We start from the raw sequence: 5783 nt of genomic DNA, 5'->3' as shown, positions 1-5783 counted from the left end.
TCTTAAGTTGGACCTGTTTAACCAAGAGTTAGTACAAAATTTACTTATAAACATTTGCCAACGGCACTTGAACAAAATGCAACCAAGCCAAATCTGTTCTGATTTTCCAAGGTCAACCTAACCTTTCGTTAATTCGTTCATAGGATTAGGGCATTTAGTGTCCGTCCCTAATTGCCCAGAAAGCAGTTTAGTGTCAACCAATTTGCTCTGGGTCTAGAATCACATGTAAACCAGACCGAGTGAGGATGGCAGTTTCCTTCCCTGAAGGACATTAGTCAACCAGATTGGTTTTTCCTGATAATGGACAATAGGTTCATATCATCAATAGATTCGTCATTCAGATGTTTATTGATTTCAAATTCCACCGTATACCATGGCAAGATTTGAATTTGGATCCCCAAAACATTCCAAGTGTCTCTGGATTAACAGTCCAGTGATAATACCATTAGGCCTTCACCTCTCACCAAGAGATTTGAGAAATGTTCCCCAAATCGTTTTGCAATTGCAATAGTGTAGCTTACTGGTGCTCCAAAAACAACAGTACTGTGACAAAGACAAGTTGGGTATAACAGCACACAAAATTGAGATATTCAAGATCTATTCTGGATTTAGAACATAGAACATTACAGTGCAGTACAGGCTCTTCAGCCCTTGATGTTGTGCTGACCTGTGGATCCAATTTCAAGCCCATCTATCCAACAGTTCTATTTTCATCCATATGTCTCTCCAATGACTATTTAAAGCTGGCGAGTCTACTACTGTTACAGGCAGTGCATTCCATGCCCCTACTATCTGAATAAGAAACTACCTCTGACCTGTCCTATATCTATCACCCCTCAGTTTAAAGCTTTGGCCTCTCGTGCTAGCCATCACCATCTGAGGAAAAAGGCTGTCATTGTCCACCCTATCTGACCATCTGATTATCTTGTATGTCTCAATTAAGTCACTTCTCAACCTTCTCTCTAATGAAAACAGCCTCAAGTCCCTCAGCCTTTCCTCATAAGATCTTCCCTCCATACCAGGCAACATCCTGGTAAATCTCCTCTGAATCTTTTCCAGAGCTTCCACATCTTTCCTATAATGCGGTGACCAGAACTGTACGCAATACTTAAAGTGCGGCCGCACCAGAGTTTTGTACAGCTGCAGCATGATCTCGTGGCTCTGAAACTCAATCCCTCTACCAATAAAAGCTAACGCACCATATGCCTTCTTAACGCTATCAACCTGGTTAACAACTTTCAGGGATCAATGTACATGGACACCAAGATCTTTCTACTCATCTACACTACCAAGAATCTTACCATTAGCCCAGCACTCTTTATTTCTGTTGTACCTTCCAAAGTGAATCACCTCACACTTTTCCACATTGAACTCCATTTGCCACCTCTCAGCCCAGTTCTGCAGCTTATCTACGTCCCCCTGTAACCTGCAACATCCTTCAGCACTATCCACAACTCCACCGAACTTAGTGCCATTCATAAAAGTATTAACCCATTCTTCTACACCCTCATCTAGGTCATTTATAAAAATGACAAACAGCAGTGACCTCAAAATAGATCCTTATGGTAGACCACTAGTAACTGAACTCTAGGATGAACGTTTCCCATCAACCATCACTCTCTGTCTTCTTTAAGCAAGCCAAAATCTGATCCAAACCAGTAAAACACCTTCAATCCCATGCCTCTGTGTTTTATGCAATAGCCTACCGTGTGAAACCTTATCAAACGCCTTACTGAAAACCATATATATATATATCGACCGCTTTACCTTCATTAACCCGTTTGTTCACCTCAAAGAACTCAATAAGGTTTGTGAGACATGATCTGCCTTTCACAAAACCATGTCGACTATCTTAATCAGCATATTCCTTTCTAGAGATTATAAATCCTATCTTTTATAACCTTTTCCAACACTTTACCCACACTGAAGTAAGGCTGACTGGTTTATAATTACCAGGGTTGTCTCTATTCTCCTTGAACAAGGGGACAACATTTGCTATCCTCCAGACTTCTGCCACTATTACTGTAGACAATGACGACATAAAAATCAAAGCCAAAGGCTCTGCAATCTTCCCCTGGCTTCCCAGAGAATCCTAGGATAAATCCCATCCAGTCCAGGCACTTTCCAGAATTGCTAACACCTCCTCCTTGCTAACATCAATCTCATCTAGTCTAGTAACCTGTATCTCAGTATTCTCCTCAACAACATTGTCTTTTTCCAGTGTGAATACTGATGAAAAATATTCACTTAGCACTTGCCCTATCTCCTCAGGCTCCATGCACAACTTCCCACCAATATCCCTGATTGGCCCTAATCTTTCTCTAGTCATTGTTTTATTTCTGACATACATATAGAATGCTTAAAGGTTTTCCTTGATTCTATCCACCAATGACTTCTCATATCCCCTCCTGGCTCTTAGCTCTCTCTTTAGGTCTTTCCTGGCAAGTTGTAACTCTCAAGCACCCTAACTGAGCCTTCACATCTCATCCTAACATAAGCCTTCTTCTTCCTCTTGACAAAAGATTCAACTTCTTTAGAAAACCATGGTTCCTTCACTCGACCACTTCCTCCCTGCCTGACAGGTACATGCTTGTCAAGCTCACGCAGTAGTTGGTCCTTGAATAAGCTCCACATTTCAATTGTGCCCATCCCCTGCAATTTCCTTCCCCATCTTATTCATCCTATATCTTGCCTAATGGCATCGTAATTGCCTTTCCCCCAGCAATAATTCTTGCCCTGCATTATATACCAATCCCTTTCCATCGCTAAAGTAAACATAATCGAATTGTGGTTATAAACATAACCAAAAGTGCTTACCTACCTCCAAATCTAACACCTGGCCTGGTTCATTACCCAGTACCAAATCCAAGGTGGCCTCACCTCTTGTTGGCTTGTCTATAAATTGTGTCAGGCAACCATCCTGCACACATTGGACAAAAACAGACTTATCTAAAGTACTCAAAGTATAGTATTTCCAGTCAATATTTGAAAAGTTAAAGTCCCCCATAACAACTATCCTCTTACTCTTGGTCCTATCTAGAATAATCTTTGCTATCTTTTCCTCTACATCTCTGGAACTATTCAGAGGCCTATAGAAAACTCACAACAGGGTGACCTCTACTGTTTTTAACCTCAGCCCATACTACCTCAGGAGACGAGTCCTAAAATGTCCTTCCTGCTGCAGTAATACTGTCCTTGACAAATAATGCCAAACCACTCCCCCTTTTACCATCTTCTCTATTCTTACTGAAACATCTAAATCAGGAACCTGCAACAACCATTCTTGTCCTTGCTCTATCCATATCTCCGAAATTACCACAACATGGAAATCCCAGGTATCAACCCATGCTGCAAGTTCACCCACCTTATTCTGGATGCTCCTGGCATCATTGATGCTCAAACCACCACATTTCACTGATTTAAAATTTCTAAAAGATTTGAGGGTTTATATTGGATTTTTTTGTGACCTTAGGATATTCTAAAGCACTTCACATCCAATTGAGTGTATTCACTGTTTTAATATAGAGAAACATGTTAGGCAATTTACACATAGACAGCTCTTTCAAACAACACTGGAACAAATTATTAGTTTTATTCGGATAAACATTGCTCTGAATTGGAAAACTTGCTTGCTAATTGCTAAACAGGGCTGTAGAGTCTTTTATGTCCATTTCAGAAGAAAAACAAGGCCTCCTTTTAATGCCTCAATTGAAAGGTAGCACTTTCTTGGTTAGCAAGTTTGGAGAAGATTTGTAGCTCAGGTTGAGGTTCTGGATGTAGGATTGCTCGCATAAATTATTTAAAACATACAAATAGAAAGTGGGTCATAACACCAGTGCTTCACCAAAGGCTCACTGATGATGTTACCCTGTATGGTGGTGAAACGTCTGAAAATGAACCTTGATTACATTAAAGTATCAAATATGCAGTCAAGTCTCTGAAGTGGGACTTCAACCCAAAAGCTTCTGGTTCAGAGATAAGCATGTTCAGAGTTACTCTGCATGAATTGCAGTCAGTTACACTTTTAAATATTTTGTAAATTCATATGAATTTGACTTTTAAACTGTTAGTAAAAGCCAGAAATATTGGAAATTCTTAGCTATGGATCAACTTAATTTTAGATCAACCTTATTTCTATCAGAATTGTTACTAGCAGCTAATTTTAGGTATCCCGGGATGTGCAAATTCACTTTGTAGTGTCAAAACAAATTTAGGCTCCAAAACAGGAACCTTTTTCAAAATGACATTGTGATCTAGTTTCAAAACAATTGAGTTGCTGTGCACATTGTGTTGATTTGATCAAGACTGATTGCAGCCCCATCTCCAAGAATTAAAAACTTACAAGCAGAAAATCCTCTGATACACTCTCATTTTGTTCAATTACAGTCAATTGTTTGAAAGAAAAATAAATTTTTATTCAATCGTGAGACTTGGGCTTTGCTGGCTGAGCCAGCATTTATTGCCCATCCCTAGCTTCCCTTAAGAAGGTGGTATCTGCTTTCTGGAATGCCGAAGTCCATGTGCTGTAGATAAACCCATGATGTCATTAGGTAGGGAGTTCTGGGATTTTGACTTCATGACCATTCTGAATTGAAGAAAACAAAAAAAAAGGTTTGATAAGGCATACAAACTGTCAACCAAAACTATCAATCCACTTGAATGAGAAAATCATTTAAAAAAAATTAAAATTAAAACAGCACTCAACAGGAATTTCTATGGAAGTTCTCTCCTCCCATAAAAATGGAAAATTGTAATATGAAAGAATAGAATAGTGGAGTACTTGTTCTTTTAGGATTTTTATTAAAAACTGGCGAAATACAGACATGCACATAAAACAAAATAATTTGGTGTTGTGTACGTTTGACTCCAGCCCCACAGCAATGTGGTTGGATTTCTAGGCCTACTGAAATGGCCTTAAAAACCACTTGTTTCAAGGACATTAGAAAAATGCTAGCTTTGCTAGTGTTGTCAGCATCCAACGAAAGAATAAATAAAGAAAAGCTATTGCATTGATAGAGCTATGTTTTTGTGTATTACTTGAAGGGTAAATGAGAGAAATGGGTAGATTAGAGGCTTAACAAACAATCCAGGTCTTTTTCAAAATATAATGTCAGTCACATCACACTGCAAACTTTTGCTATAAATTCTGTGTGATCTTATTCTCCATAACGGAGCAGCGCTTCGAAAGCTAGTGCTTCCAAATAAACCTGTTGGACTATCACCTGGTGCTGTGATTTTTTTTAACTTTGATGGTTAAAGGCTAAGGGGCAATTGATTATACCAGAGATAGCGCATCACAGGAACATTATCAAACTAAAGTTGGCGTCGGGCCACATAAAGATATTCAGGTAAATGGCCAAAAGATTAAACAGAAAGTTAGATTTTATTAGGAACATCCTAGGGAGAGGTGAGGTTTAGGGTGTTTAGATATTAATATTTGGGATTTCCAGGTGAGCGTGAAGAACTGGAGAGATGTAGAGGATTGTGGAGATGCAGTGATGGACCATCGATTTAAAAACAAAGGCGCATTTATTTTTCAGTTGAGGCATTACCAGACCCGGAACCAAAGTTGGTCAGTGAGTGACGCGAAAATGGCACTTGTTCACTGGCTCCAGGTGTCAACGTAGCTCAACGAGGACTGAAAAGTATTCATTTATACATGTATTCCAGCAGGAAGATAGCTTTTGACTGCATTTGCGAGTCCGAGTTGAGGTGCTCCAGGCGCCAGTGTGTACGGTTTTGTGTCAGGCCCCATCACCATGGTGCCCGAGTCCGTCATTCTG

General features: G+C 39.6%; 1 long non-coding RNA gene across 1 annotated transcript; it reads right to left on the bottom strand.

The window, feature by feature from the left end:
• Positions 1-3498: 3498 nt before the first annotated feature.
• Positions 3499-5771, bottom strand: LOC140486260 (uncharacterized). Its single transcript, XR_011962541.1, has 2 exons — positions 5553-5771; positions 3499-4585 (listed from the first exon to the last, which is right to left on the bottom strand). It is a non-coding gene; the product is annotated as an uncharacterized lncRNA (long non-coding RNA).
• Between the last annotated feature and the right edge of the window lie 12 nt (positions 5772-5783).

The sequence above is a fragment of the Chiloscyllium punctatum genome, chromosome 15 (genome assembly GCF_047496795.1).
Source record: "Chiloscyllium punctatum isolate Juve2018m chromosome 15, sChiPun1.3, whole genome shotgun sequence".
Lineage (NCBI taxonomy): Eukaryota > Metazoa > Chordata > Chondrichthyes > Orectolobiformes > Hemiscylliidae > Chiloscyllium > Chiloscyllium punctatum.
This window is presented reverse-complemented; position numbering and strand designations above follow the sequence as displayed.